Genomic DNA, 15,813 nt, shown 5'->3' with positions numbered 1-15,813 from the left:
TTCCTAGATATTTTATTGTTTTGTAGCTATTGTAGGTGGGATTGCCTTCTTTATTTATTTCTCAATTAGTGTATAGAAATGCTACTGATTTTTGTATGTTGATTTTGTATTCTGCAACTTTACTGAATTTATTGATCAGATGTGAGTTTTTTTGTGGAGTCTAGGTTTTGTTTTGGGGTTTGTTTTTTTTTTCTTGAGACAGAGCCTCGCTGTTGCCTAGGCTGGAGTGCAGTGGCGCGATCTCAGCCCACTGCAACCTCCGCCTCACAGGTTCAGGCGATTCTCCTGCCTCAGCCTTCCAAGTAGCTGGGACTACAGGCGTGTGCCACCGCACTGTGCTAATTTTTGTATTTTTTTTGTAGAGATGGGGTTTCACAATTTTGGCCAGACTGGTCTCGAACGCCTGACCTCAGGTGATCCACCCGCCTTGGCCTCCCAAAGTGCTGGGATTTCAGGCATGAGCCACTGTGCCAGTGGAGTCTAGGGTTTTTAAGATATAAGATCATAACATCAGCAAAGGGGATGTTTTGATTTTATTTTGTTTTGTTTTGTTTGTTTTGAGACAGCTCTGCCGCCTAGGCTGGACTTCAGTGGCACAATGTTGGCTCCCTACAACCTCCACCTTCTGGGTTCAAGCAATTCCAAGTAGCTGGAATTACAGGTGTGCGCCACCATGCCTGGGTAATTTTTGTATAGGGGACTTTTTATTTTATTTTATTTATTTTCTATTTTATTTATTTTATTTATTTTCTAATTTAGGTGCCTTTTATTTATCTTACCTGGTTGCTCTGGCTAGGACTTCTGTTGCTATGTTGAATAAGAATGGTGAAAGTGGGCATCCTTGTTTTGTTTTAGCTCTTAGGGGAAAGGCTTTCAGCTTTTCTCCATTAAGTATGATGTTAGCTGTGGGTTTGTCATGTATAGTCTTTATTATTTTAAGGTATATACCTTCTGTGCCTAGTTTGTTGAGAGTTTTTATTATTTAGTGATGTTGAATTTTGTGAAATTTTTTTTTGTCTAATGAGATGATCATATGGTTTTTGTCTTTCATTCTGTTGATGTGATGTATCACATTTATTGATTTGTGTATGTTGAATTCTGCCTGCATCCCTGGGATAAATCCCACTTAATTGCTGGGTATTAGTTTTCTCATGTGCTGTTGGATTGAGTTTGCTAGTATTTTGTTGAGAATTTTGGCATCTATGTTCATCAAAAATAGTGGCCTGTAATTTTCTTTGTTCTTTTTTGTTGTGTCCTTCTCTGGCTTTGGTATCAGGGTAATGCTGGCCTCACAGAATGAGTTAGGGGAAATTCCCTCCTCTTTGATTTTTTTGGAATAGTTTGAGAAGAATTGGTTAGTTCTTTGATAGTTTGGTAGAATTCATTAGTGAAGTTGTCTGGTCCTGGACTTTCCTTTGTTGGGAGACTTTTTTATTACCGATTCAGTCTCATTACTCATTATTGGTTTGTTCAAGTTTTCTATTTCTTCCTGATTCAATCTTGATAGCTTGTGTGTGTCCAGGAATTTATCCATTTCTTCTAGGTTTTCTAGTTTGTTTGTGTGTAGTTGTTCATAATAGCCTCTGATGAGCTCTTGTATTTCTGTGGTATCAGTTGTAATTTCTCCTTTTTTATTCCTGATTTTATTTGGGTCTTCTCTCTTTGGTTCTTGGTTAGTCTATCAAGTAGCTTATTGGTTTTGTTTATCTTTTAAAAAATCTTTGTTTCTCTGATCCTTTGTATTGTGTTTTTTGTCTCTATTTTGTTTAATTCTGCTCTAGTGTTTGTTATTTCTTTCCTTCTACTAATTTGGGGTTTGTTCTTGTTCCTTTTAGGTACATCATTAGATTGCTTTTTGAAATGTTTCCCCTTTTTTGATATAGGCACTTATTGCTAAAATTTCCCTCTTAGCACTGCTTTTGCTGTATCCCATAGGTTTTGGTATGTTGTGTTTAAATTTTCATTTTTTTCAAGAATTTTTTTTTATCTTTTCCTTGACTGGATGCTTGTTCAGAAGCATGTTGTTTAATTTCTGTTTATTTGTACAGTTGCCAGTGTTCCTCTCATTATTGATTACTAGTTTTGTTCCATTGTGGTTTGAGAAGATACTTGATATGAAGTCAGTTTTTTAAAGTTTGTTGAGACTTCTTTTGTGTCCTAACATATGATCTGTCCTGGAGAATAATCCTTGTGCTAATGAAAAGAATGTGTATTCTCTTAACTGTTGGATGAGATGTTCTGTGTCCATGTGTTCTCATGGTTCAACTCCCACTTATGAGTGAGAACGTGCAGTGTTTGGTTTTCTGTTCTTGTGTTAGTTTGCTGAGAATTATGGTTTCCAGCTTCATCCATGTCCCTGCAAAGGACATGAACCCATCCTTTTTTATGGCTGCATAGTATTCCATGGTGTATATGTGCCACATTTTCTTTATCCAGTCTATCATTGATGGGCATTTGGGTTGGTTCCAAGTCTTTGCTGTAGTGCTGCAATAAACATACATGTGCACATATCTTTTTTTTTTTTTTTTTTTTTGAGACAGAGTCTTGCTCTGTTGCCAGGCTGGAGTGCCATGGTGCAATCTCAGCTCACTGCAACCTCCGCCTCCCGGGTTCAAGTGATTCTCCTGCCCCACCTTCCCAAGTAGCTGGGATTATAGGCGCCCGCCACCATGCCTGGCTAATTTTTGTATTTTTAGTAGAGACAGGGTTTCACATGTTGGCCAGGATAGTCTCAATCTCCTGACCTCATGATCCGCCCACCTCGGCCTCCCAAAGTGCTGGGATTACAGGCGTGAGCCACCATGCCCGGCTGCATATATCTTTATAGTAGAATGATTTATAATCCCTTCGGTATATACCTAGTAATGGGATTGCTGGGTCGAATGGTAGTTCTGGTTCTAGATCCTTGAGGAATTGCCACACTGTCTTCCACAACGGTTAAACTAATTTACACTCCCAACAACAGTGTAAAAGCGTTCCTATTTCTCCACATCCTCTCCAGCATCTGTTGTTTCCTGACTTTTTAATGATTGCCATTCTAACTGGCATGAGATGGTATCTCGTGGTTTTGATTTGCATTTCTCTAATGACCAGTGATGATGAGCTTTTTTCCATATGGTTTTTGGCTGCATAAATGTCTTCTTTTGAGAAGTGTCTGCTCATAGTCCTTTGCCTACTTTTTGATGGGGTTGTTTTTTTCTTGTAAATTTGTTTAGGTTCTTTGTAGATTTTGAATATTAGCCCTTTCTCAGATGGATAGATTGCAAAAATTTTCTCCCATTCTGTGGGTTGTCTGTTCACTCTGATGATAGTTTCTTTCGCTGTGCAGAAGCTCTTCAGTTTAATTAGATCCCATTTGTCAATTTCGGCTTTTGTTGCCATTGCTTTTGGTGTTTTAGTCATTTTTTCCATGCCCGTGTCCTGAATGATATTGCCTAGGTTTTCTTCTAGGGTTTTTATGGTTTTAGGTCTTACATTTAAGTCTTTATTCCATCCTGAGTTAATTTTTGTATAAGGTGTAAGGAAGGGGGGTCCAGTTTCAGTTTTCTGCATATGGCCAGCCAGTTTTCCCAACACCATTTATGAAATAAGGAATCCTTTCCCCATTGCTTGTTTGTGTCAGGTTTGTCAAAGATCAGATGGTTGTAGATGTGTGGTGTTATTTCTGAGGCCTCTGTTCTGTTCCATTCGTCTATATATCTGTTTTGGTACCAGTACCATGCTGCTTTGGTTATTGTAACCTTGTAGTATAGTTTGAAGTGAGACAGCATGATGCCTCCAGCTTTGTTCTTTTTGGTTAGGATTATGTTGGCTATTTGGGCTCTTTTTTGATTCCATAAGAAATTTAAAGGAGTTTTTTCCAATTCTGTGAAGAAAGTCAGTGGTAGCTTGATGGGGATAGCATTGAATCTATAAATTACTTTGGGCAGTATGTTCATTTTCACAATATTAATTCTTCCTATCCATGAGTATGGAGTGTTTTTCCATTTGTTTGTGTCCTTTTGAGCAGTGGTTTGTAGTTTTCCTTAAAGAGGTCCTTCACGTCCCTTGTAAGCTGTATTCCTAGGTATTTTATTCTCTTAGTAGCAGTTGTGAATGGGAGTTCGCTCATGATTTGGCTCTCTGTTTGTCTGTTATTGGTGTATAAGAATGCTTGTGATTTTTGCACATTGATTTTGTATCCTGAGACTTTGCTGAAGTTGCTTATCAGCTTGAGATTTTGGGCTGAGACGATGGCGTTTTCTAAATATACAGTCATGTCATCTACAAACAGAGACAATTCGACTTCCTCTTTTCCTATTTGAATACCCTTTATTTCTTTCTCATGCCTGATTGCCCTGGCCAGAACTTCCAATACTATGTTGAATAGGAGTGGAGAGAGAGGGCATCCTTGTTTCGTGCCGTTTTTCAAAGGGAATGCTTCCAGTTTTTGCCCATTCAGTATGATATTGGCTGTGGGTTTGTCATAAGTAGCTCTTATTATTTTGAGATACATCCCATCAATACCTAGTTTATTGAGAGTTTTTAGCATGAAGGGGTGTTGAATTTTGTTGAAGGCCTTTTGTGCAACTATTGAGATACATGTGGTTTTTGTCATTGGTTCTGTTTATGTGAATAGATTACATTTATTGATTTGCATATGATGAACCAGCCTTGCATCTCAGATATGAAGCCGACTTGATCGTGGTGGATAAGCTTTTTGATGTGCTGCTGGATTTGGTTTGACAGTATTTTGTTGAGGATTTTTGCATCAATGTTCATCAGGCATATTGGCCTAAAATTCTCTTTTTTGTTGTTGTTGTGTCTCTGCCAGGTTTTGGTATGAGGATGATGTTGGTCTCATAAAACGAATTAGGGAGGATTCCCTCTATTTCTATTGATTGGAATAGTTTCAGAAGGAATGGTACCAGCTCCTCTTTGTACCTCTGGTAGAATTCGGCTGTGAATCCGTCTGGTCCTGGACTTTTTTTGGTTGGTAGGCTATTAATTATTGCCTCAATTTCAGACTTGGTTATTGGTCTATTCAGGGATTCGTGTTCTTCCTGGTTTGGACTTGGGAGGGTGTATGTGTCCAGGAATTTATCCATTTCTTCTAGATTTTCTAGTTTATTTGTGTAGAGGTGTTTATAGTATTCTCTGATGGTAGTTTGTATTTCTGTGGGATCAGTGGTGATATCCCCTTTATCAGTTTTTTTTGAGACGGAGTGTCACTCCGTCACCGAGGCTGAAGTGCAGTGGTGTGATCTCGGCTCACTGCAAGCTCTGCCTCCCAGGTTCACACCATTCTCCTGCCTCAGCCTCCCAAGTAGCTGGGACTACAGGTGCCCACCACCACGCCCAGCTAATTTTTTGTATTTTTTAGTAGAGACGGGGTTTCACCGTGTTAGCCAGGATGGTCTCAATCTCCCAACCTCGTGATCCACCCACCTCGGCCTCCCAAAGTACTGGGATTACAGGCGTGAGCCACGGCACCCGGCCCCCTTTATCATTTTTTATGGCGTCTATTTGATTCTTCTCTCTTTTCTTCTTATTAGTCTGGCTAGTGGTCTGTCTGTTTTGTTGATCTTTTCAAAAAGCCAGCACCTGGATTTATTGATTTTTTTTGAAGGGTTTCGTGTCTCTATCTCCTACAGTTCTGCTCTAATCTTAGTTATTTCTTGTCTTCTGGTAGCTTTTGAATTTGTTTGCTCTTGCTTCTCTAGTTCTTTTAGTTGTGATGTTAGGGTGTCGATTTTAGATCTTTCCTGCTTTCTCCTGTTGGCATTTAGTGCTATAAATTTCCCTGTAAACATTGCTTTAAATGTGTCCCAGAGATGTTGGTACGTTGTCTCTTTGTTCTCATTGGTTTCAAATAACATCTTTATTTCTGTCTTAATTTCGTTTTTTTTTTTTTTTTTGAGACGGAGTCTTGCTCTGTCGCCCAGGCTGGAGTGCAGTGGCGCAATCTTGGCTCACTGCAAGCTCTGCCTCCCGGGTTCACGGCATTCTCCTGGCGCCCGCCACCATGCCCGGCTATTTTTTTTTTTTTTTGTATCTTTAGTAGAGACGGGGTTTCACCGTGGTCTGGATCTCTTGACCTGGTGATCCGCCTGCCTTGGCCTCCCAAAGTGCTGGGATTACAAGCGTGAGCCACCGCGCCCAGCCTTAATTTTGTTATTTACCCAGTAGTCATTCAGGAGCAGGTTGGTCAGTTTCCATGTAGTCAAGCGGTTTTGAGTGAGTTTCTTCATCCTGAGTTCTAATTTGATTGCAGTGTGGTCTGAGAGACTGTGTTTAGATTTCTGTTTTTTTTTTTTTTTTTTTTGCATTTGCTGAGGAGTGTTTTACTTCCAATTCTGTGGTCAATTTTAGAATAAGTGTGATGAAGTCCTCAGAAGAATGTATATTCTGTTGATTCAGAGTGGAGAATTCTGTAGATGTCTGTTAGGTCTGCTTGATCCAGAGGTGAGTTCAAGTCCTGAGTATCCTTGTTAATTTTCTGTCTCGTTTATCTGTCTAATATTGACAGTGGGATGTTAAAGTCTCCCATTATTATTGTGTGGGAGTCTAAGTCTCTTTGTAGGTCTCTAAGGATTTGCTTTATGAATCTGGGTGCTTCTGTATTGGGTACATATATATTTAGGATAGTTAGCTCTTCTTGTTGCATTGATCCCTTTACCATTATGTAATGCCCTTCTTTGTCTCTTTTGATCTTTGTTGGTTTAAAGTCTGTTGTATCAGAGACTAGGATTGCTTTTTTTTCTTTCCGTTTGATTGGTAAGTACTCCTTCATACCTTTATTTTGAGCCTATGTGTGTCTTTGCATGTGAGATGGGTCTCCTGAATACAGCACACTGTTGAGTCTTGATTCTTTATCCAGTTTGCCAGTCTGTGTCTTTTAATTGGGACATTTAGCCTATTTACATTTAAGGTTTATATTGTTATGTGTGAATTTGATCCTGTCATTATGATGCTAGCTGGTTGTTTTGCTCATTAGTTGATGCAGTTTCTTCATAGTGTCAATGGTCTTTACAATTTGGTATGTTTTTGCAGTGGCTGGTACCGGTTGTTCCTTTCCATGTTTAGTGCTTCCTTCAGGAGCTCTTGTAAGGCAGGCTTGGTGGTGACAAAATCTCTCAGAATTTCCTTGTCTATAAAGGATTTTATTTCTCCTTCGCTTATGAAACTGAGTTTGGCTAGATATGAAATTCCAGGTTGAAAATGCTTTTTTTTAAAGAATGTTGAATATTGGCCCCAACTCTCTTCTGGCTTGTAGGGTTTCTGCAGAGAGATCTGCTGTTAGTCTGATGGGCTTCCCTTTGTGGGTAACCCGACCTTTCTCTCTGGCTGCCCTTAACATTTTTTCCTCCATTTCAGTCTTGGTGAATCTGATGATTATGTGTCTTGGGGTTGCTCTTCTCCAGGAGTATCTTTGTGGTGTTCTCTGCATTTCCTGAATTTGAACGTTGGCCTGTCTTGCTAGGTTGGGGAAGTTCTCCTGGATAATATCCTGAAGAGTGTTTTCCAACTTGGTTCCATTCTCCCTGTCACTTTCAGGTACACCAATCAAACGTAGATTTGGTCTTTCCACATACTCCCACATTTCTTGGAGGCTGTGTTCGTTCTTTTTCATTTTTTTTTTCTAATCTTGTCTTTTTGCTGTATTTCATTAAGGTGATCTTCAATCACTGATATCCTTTCTTCCGCTTAATCAATTCGGCTATTGATACTTGTGTATGCTTCACAAGGTTCTTGTGCTGTGTTTTTCAGCTCCATCAGGTCATTTATGTTCTTCTCTAAACTGGTTATTCTAGTTAGCAATTGGTCTAACCTTTTTTCAAGGTTCTTAGCTTCCTTGCATGGGGTTAGAACAGGCTCCTTTAGCTCGGAGGAGTTTGTTATTACCTACCTTCTGAAGCCTTCTTCTGTCAATTCGTAAAACTCATTCTCTGTCCAGTTTTGTTCCCTTGCTGGCAAGGACTTGTGATCCTTTGGAGGAGAAGAGGCGTTCTGGTTTTTGGAATTTTCGGTCTTTTTGTGCTGGTTTCTCCCCATCTTCATGGATTTATCTACCTTTGGTCTTTGATGTTGGTGACCTTTGGATGGGGTCTCTGAGTGGACGCCCTTTTTGTTGATGTTGATGCTAATCTTTTCTGTTTGTTAGTTTTCCTTCTAATAGTCAGGCCCCTCTGGTGCAGGTCTGCTGGAGTTTGCTGGAGGTCCACTCTGTATCCTGTTTGCCTGGGTATCACCAGTGGAGGCTGCAGAACAGCAAAGAGTGCTGCTTATTCCTTCCTCTGGAAGCTTCGTCCCAGAGGGGCACCTGCCAGATGCCAGCCAGAGCTCTCCTGTATGAAGTGTCTGTCGGCCCCTACTAGGAGGTGTCTCCTAGTTAGGATACACTGGGGTCAGGGACCCACTTGAGGAGGCAGTCTGACCCTTAGTAGAGCTCGAATGCTGTGCTGGGCGATCCACTGCTCTCTTCAGAGCCATCAGGCAGGGATGTTTAAGTCTGCTGAAGCTGCACTCACAGCCACCCCTTCCCCCTGGTGCTCTGCCTCAGAGAGGTGGGGGTTTTATCTATAAGCCCCTGACTGGGGCTGCTGCCTTTTTTTCAGAGATTCCCTGTCCAGAGAGGAGGAATCTAGAGAGGCAATCTGGCCACAGCAACCTTGCTGAGCTGCAGTGGGCTCTGCCTAGTTTGAACTTCCAGGCTGCTTTGTTTATACTGTGAGGGTAGAACTGCCTACTCAAGCCTCAGCAGTGGTGGATGCCCCTCACCCCACCAAGCTTGAGAGTCCCAGGTCAACCTCAGACTGCTGTGCTGGCAGTGAGAATTTCAAGCCAGTGGATCTTAGCTTGCTGAGCTCCCTGGGGGTAGGACCCTCCGAGCCTGACTACTTGGCTCCCTGGCTTCCGCCCCCTTTCCAGGAGAGTGAACGGTTCTGTCTCACTGGCATTCCAGGCACCACTGGGGTATGGAAAAAAAACTCCTACAGTTAGCTCGGTGTCTGCCCAAACGGCCGCCCAGTTTTGTGCTTGAAATCCAGGGCCCTGGTGGCATAGGCGCCAGAGGGAATCTCCTGGTCTGCAGGTTGCAAAGACCGAGGGAAAAGCACAGTATTTGGGCCAGAGTGCACCATTCCTCACAGCACGGCACAGTCCCTCATGGATTCCCTTGGGTAGGGGAGAGATTTCCCTGACCCTTTGCACTTTCTGGGTTGAGGTGGCGCCCCACCCTGCTTTGGCTCGCTCTCCGTGGACTGCACCCACTGTTCAACCAGTCCCAATGAGATGAACCAGTACCTAAGTTGGAAATGCAGAAATCACCCGCCTTCTGTGTCGATCTTGCTGGGAGCTGCAGACCGGAGCTCTTCCTATTCGGCCATCTTGCCAACAACCCTCCATCCGCTAGAATTTTTATAGTTTCAGGTCTTAGGTTGAAGTCCTTAATCCATCTTGAGTTGATTTTTGTATAAGGTGAGAGATGAGGATCCAGTTTCATTCTCCTATATGTGGCTAGCCAATTATTCCAGCACCATTTGTTGAAAAGGGTATCCTTTCCCCACTTTATGTTTTTGTTTGCTTTGTCAAAGATCAGTTGGCTGTAAGTATTTGGGTTTATTTGTGGGTTCTCTATTCTGTTCCATTGGGCTACGTGCCTATTTTTATATGAGTACCATGCTGTTTTGGTGACTGTGGCCTTATAGTATAGTTTGAAATCAGGTAGTGTGATGCCTCCAGATTTGTTCTTTTTGCTTAGTCTTGCTTTGGCTATGTGGGCTGTTTTTTGGTTCCATATGAATTTTAGAATTGTTTTTTCTAACTCTGTGAAGAATGATAGTGGTATTTTGATGGGGATTACGTTGAATTTGTAGATTGCTTTTGGCAGTATGGTCATTTTCACAATATTGATTCTACCCATCCATGAGCATGGGATGTGTTCCCATTTGTTTGTGTAATCTGTGATTTCTTTCAGCAGCGTTTTGTAGTTTTCCTTATAGAGGTCTTTCAACTCCTTTGTTAGGTATATTCCTAAGTATTTTATATATTTTTTTGCAGTTGTAAAAGGGGTTGAGTTCTTGATTTGATTCTCTGCTTGGTCGCTGTTGGTGTATAGAAGAGCTACTGATTTGTGTACATTAATCTTGTATCTGGAAACTTTGCAGAATTATTTTAATCAGTTCTAGGAGCTTTCTGGAGGAGTCTTACAGACTCCTAAGGTAAACAGTTATATCGTCAGCAAACAGGGACAGTTTCACTTCCTCTTTACTGATTTGGATGCCCTTTATTTATTTCTCTTGTCTAATTGCTCTGGCTGGGACTTTCAGTACTATGTTGAAGAGGAGTGGTGAGAGTGGGCATCCTTGTCTTGTTCCTGTTCTCAGAGGGAATGCTTTCAACTTTTCCCCATTCAGTATTATGTTGGCTGTGGGTTTGTCATAGATTGCTTTTATTACATTAAGGTATGTCCCTTGTATGCTGATTTTGCTGAGGGTTTTAATCATAAAGGATGCTGGATTTTGTCTAATGCTTTTTCTGCATCTATTGAGATGATCATGTGATTTTTGTTCTTAATTCTGTTAATGTGGTATATTACATTTATTGAGTATGTTAAACCATCCCTGCATCCCTGGTATGAAACCCACTTGATGATGGTGGATTATCTTTTTGATATGTTGTTAGATTCAGTTAGCTAGTATTTTGTTAAGGATTTTAGCATCTATGTTCATCAGAGATATTGGTCTGTAGTTTTCTTTTTTGGGTGTGTCCTTTCCTGGTTTTGGTATTAGGGTAATGCTGGCTTCATAGAATGGATTAGGGAGAGTTCCTTCTTTCTCCGTCTTGTGGAATAGTGTCAAAAGAATTGGTACCAATTACTTGAATGTCTGGTAGAATGCTGCTGTTAATCCATCTGGTCCTAGACTTTTTTTGTTGGTAATTTTTAAATTACCATTTCAATCTCACTGCTTGCTATTGGTCTGTTCAGGGTATCTAATTCTGATTTAAGCTAGGAGGGTTGTATTTTTCCAGGTCTTTATCCGTTTCTTCTAGGTTTTCTAGCTTATGTGTGTAAAGGTGTTCCTAGTAGCCTTGAATGATCTTTTGTATTTCAGTGGTGTCAGTTGTAATATCTCCTGTTTTGTTTCTTAGTGAGGTGTTTGGATTTTCTCTGTTCTTTTCTTGGTTAATCTTGCTAATGAGCTATCCATTTTATTTATCTTTTCAGAGAACCAGCTTTTTGTTTCATTTGTCTTTTGTATTTCTTTGTTTGTTTCAATTTCATTTAATTCTGCTCTGATGTTGGTTGTTTCCTTTCTTCTGCTGGGTTTGGGTTTGGTTTGTTCTTGTTTCTCCAGTTCCTTGAGGTGTGACCTTAGATTGTCTGTCTGTGCTCTTTCAGACATTTTTGATGTAGGCATTTTAGGGCTATGAACTTTCCTCTTAGCACTGTCTTAACCATATCCCAAAGGTTTTGATAGGTTGTGTCATTATTGTCGTTCAGTTCAAAGAATTTTAAAATTTCCATCTTGATTTCATTTTTGGCCCAGTGCTCATTCAGGAGCAATTTATTTAATTTCCATGTATTTGTGTGGTTTTGAAGGTTCCTTTTGGAGTTGATTTCCACTTTTATTCCACTGTGGTCTGAGAGAGTGCTTGATATAATTTCAGTTTTCTTAAATTTGTTGAGGCTTGTTTTATGGCCTATCATATAGTCTATTTTGGAGAGAGTTCCACATGCTGTTGAATAGAATGTGTATTCTGTGGTTGTTAGATGAAATGTTCTGTATATATCTGTTAGGTCCATTTGTTCCAGGGTAGAGTTTAAATCCATTGTTTCTTTGTTGACTTTCTGTCTTGATGACCTGTCTAGTCAGTGGAGTATTGAAGTCCCCCACTATTATGGTGTTGCTGTCTATCTCATTTCTTAGGTCTATTAGTAATTACAAGTTTGGGAGCTACAGTATTAGGTGCATATATGTTTAGGATTGTGATGTTTTCCTGTTGGACCAGGCCTTTTACTATTATTTAATGTCCCTCTTTGTCTCTTTTAACTGCTGTTGCTTTAAAGTTTGTTTTGTCTGATATAAGAATAGCTATCCTGTTTGCTTTTGGTGTCCATTTGCATGAAATGTGTTTTTCCACTCACATAAACTTAAGTTTAGTTTAGGTGAGTCTCCTAAGAGGGCAGATGGTTGGTAAGTTCTTATCCATTCTGCAGTTCTGTATCTTTTTTTTTTTTTTTTTTTTTTTTTGAGACAGAGTCTCGCTTTGTCACCCAGGCTGGAGTGCAGTGGCGCGATCTCAGCTCACTGCAAGCTCCGCCTCCTGGGTTCACGCCATTCTCCTGCCTCAGCCTCTCCGAGTAGCTGGGACTACAGGTGCCCGCCACTATGCCCGGCTAATTTTTTGTATTTTTAGTAGAGACGGGGTTTCACTGTGGTCTCGATCTCCTGACCTCGTGATCTGCCCGCCTTGGCCTCCCAAAGTGCTGGGATTGCAAGCGTGAGCCACCACGCCTGGCCTGTTCTGTATCTTTTAAGTGGAGTCTTTAGGCCATTTATATTCAATGTTAATATTGAAATGTGAGGTACCGTTGCATTCGTCATGTTCTTTGTTGCCTGCGTAGTTTGGTTTTGTTTTTTGTTTTTGTTTTTTAACTTGTATTTTTGTTTTATAGGTCCTCCTGTGTGATTTATGTTTTAAAGAGATTCTGTTTTGATGTGTTTCCAGGATTTGTTTCAAGATTTAGAGCTCCTTTTAGCAGTTCTTGTAGTGGTGGCCTGGTAATGGCAAATTCTCTCAGCATTTGTCTGAAAATGACTATATGATGCTTAGTTTCGCCAAATACAAAATTTGGCTGATAATTATTTTGTTTGAGGAGGCTGAAGATAGGGCCCCAATCTGTTCTAGCTTGTAGGGTTTCTGCTGAGAAATCTGCTGTTAATCTGATAGGTTTTCCTTTATAGGTTACCTGGTGCTTCTGTCTCACAGCTGTTAAGATTCTTTCCTTCGTCTTCACTTTGGATAACCTGATGACAATGTGCCTAGGCAGAGATCTTTTTGTGTTGAATTTCTCAGGTGTTTTTTGTGCTTCTTGTGTATGCATGTCTAGGTCTTTAGCAAGGCCAGGGAAGTTTTCCTCGATTATTCCCCTAAATATGTTTTGCAAGCTTTTAGAATTGTCTTCTTCCTCAGGAGCACCAATTATTCTTAGGTTTGGTCATTCGAGCTCTGAATTTCTTTCTTCTACTTGTTCAATTCTATTGCTGAGACTTTCCAGAGCATTTCATATTTCTAAAAGTGTGTCCACTTTCTTCGAGCTCTGAATTTTTCTTCTACTTGTTCAGTTCTATTGCTGAGACTTTCCAGAGCATTTCACATTTCTAAAAATGTGTCCAAAGTTTCCTGAATTTTTGGTTTTTTCTTTAAGCTATCTATTTCACCGAATATTTCACCCTTTACTTCTTGTATCATGTTTCTGATTTCCTTGCATTGGGCTTCGCCTTTCTGTGGTCCCTCTCTGATTAGCATAATAACTAACCTCCTGAATTCTTTTTCAGGTAAATCAGGGATTTCTTTTTGTTTAGATCCATTGCTGGTGAACTTGTGTGATTTTTGGGGGGTGTTGACAAGCCTTGTTTTGTTATATTACCACAGTTGGTTTTCTGGTTCCTTCTTATTTGGGTAGGCTCTGTCAGAGGGATTGTCTAAGGCTGAAGACTGTTGTTCAGATTTTTTTGTCCCACAGGGTGTTCCTTATGTATTACTGTTCCCCCTTTTCCTGTGGATGTTGCTTCCTGTGAGCCTAACTGCAGTGATTGTTGTCTCTCTTCTGGGTCCAGCCACCCAGTGAGCCTACTTGGCTCCAGGCTGGTGCTGGGAGTTGTCTGCACAGAGTGCTTATGTGAACTGTCAGTGGCTCTCTCAGCCATGGATACCAGTGCCTGTTCTGGTGGAGGTGGTGGAGGGTGCAGTGGACTCCGTGGGACTCCTTAGCGTTGATGGTTTAATGCTCTATTTTTGTGCTGGTTGGCCCCCTGCCAGGAGGTGGCGCTTTCCAGAAAGCATCAGCTGTAGTAGTGTGGAGAGGGACCAGCCATGGCGAGGGCCCTAGAACTCCCAAGATTAAATGTCTTTTGTCTTCCGCTACCAGCGTGGATAGAGAAGGACCACCAGGTGGGGGCGGGGCTAGGTGTGTCTGAGGTCAGGCTCTCCTTGGGTGGGTCTTGCTGTAGCTGCTGTGGGGGATGGGGATGAGATTTGCAGGTCACTGGAGTAGTGTACCTAGGAGGATTATGGCTGCCTGTGCTGAGTCATGCAGGTTGTCAGGAAGTGGGGGAAAGCCGGCAGTCACAGGCCTCACCCAACTCCCACACAAACCAAAGGGCCGGTCTCACTCTCACTGTGTCCCCCCACCCCCCCAAACGCCTGCAACATCCCCCAAGTCTGTTTCCAGGTGTAGGGCCCAGCTATGAAAGAAGACCTCCCAGCTGCAAAAGAAAATGGCTTTAGTTCTTCCCCCACCTGTGGAGTCTGCAAGCCCAATTCATGCCCACCCCCCACCCCCCATGCCCAGTTCTGGCAAGGAAGCTTCTCGCCCTGTTCAAGTTGTTACAAAGTTCATCTAGAGAAGTCATTCTCCCTGTGGAGTTTTAAAAACCCTGCTTCTCTGCCCACCCGCCTGATGGATCCCTGTGGTGCCAGGCAGGGATGGGATCCTTGGGGATCCAGTGAGCTCCCAGTGTCTTTCTGCTACTTCCTCTACCCATGTATTTCACTGGGCTCAGCTCTCTAACTTGACTCAGCCCCAGGTGAAGTTGGGAGCTTCTCCCGCAAACAGACTTTCAGCTTCTCCAGTGGGGGTGTGTCTTCCGGAGAGGAGGGTCTTCCTTTCCCACTTCCACAGTTGGGGCACTCACAGTATTTGGGGTGTCTCCCGGCTCCTGCAGTGGCAGTCCGCTTTCTTCAGAGGGTCCTCTCAGGATTGCTGGTCTGTTCTTGCAGTTGATCTATAGCTAAAATTCACAATGCAAGCCTCCACATGCTGCTGTGTCCGGAGCTGCAGTCTAGTCCTGCCTCCCGTCTGCCATGGTCCTCAACTCCTATTTCCTTGCGTTTTTACATTTTCTGCACTCTTGATATCTGTGTATCTGGTATAACGATCACTTCTTCCGATTTTTTGAATTTGCTTTCATATCTATGATGGTGGTTGGGTAGGCACTTTGGCTTTGATTTTGGGTATGTGCAGCAGTGTAGTCTCTATAGGCTTTTTTTGGCCAAAAACAGTTATCTGTGGTATCTGTAATTTCCTTGGTGGCTTAGGGTGCAGTTGTTAGTGGAGGCTGTGGTAAAGTTTTGCTGTGAACGGGGACACCAAATGGACCAGTCGTCAGGTTGCAGGGTGGTAGCAGTAGGCTGAGCATGCCTGTCCTTGGGCCCCAGGGCTGTATACACTGGCACCAGTGGTAGCAGGTCAAGCCAGGTCAATTATTGGGCTTCTAGGTGGCTCGCTCAGGTTCTGAGAATGGTGGCAGTGGGTTGGGTGGGTGAGTAGGTTTTCAAGTCACTGGGCAGCAAACATGGGCAATGGCAGTAGTAGTAGTGGGACAACCCTCTGGGATCCAAGCAGCCAGCGGTGGTGGTGGCAGTGGCTATGATGGGCTGCGTGGGCCAGTCCCCAGACTTGCAGGTGGCATATGTGGGTGGGTGCTGTGATGGTAACGGCAGGTTGATTGGGCCCATACTCTGGGAGGAGTGCTCAGGTGCCATTGGTGGTGTCCTGGGCAGGGCAGTCCCCAGATCCCTGGACCAACGTGCTTGGTTACTGGT

General features: G+C 42.2%; 1 protein-coding gene across 7 annotated transcripts in view; it reads left to right on the top strand.

Annotated features, from left to right (window-relative positions):
* Nucleotides 1–15,813, top strand: part of CCDC66 (coiled-coil domain containing 66) — a 67,930-nt gene that overhangs the window by 43,121 nt on the left and 8,996 nt on the right. The gene's annotated exons all lie outside the window — the stretch shown is intronic.

This window comes from Nomascus leucogenys, chromosome 4, assembly GCF_006542625.1.
Source record: "Nomascus leucogenys isolate Asia chromosome 4, Asia_NLE_v1, whole genome shotgun sequence".
Lineage (NCBI taxonomy): Eukaryota > Metazoa > Chordata > Mammalia > Primates > Hylobatidae > Nomascus > Nomascus leucogenys.
Note: the sequence above shows the minus strand (reverse complement) of the source record. Positions and strands in the feature narration are given on the sequence as shown.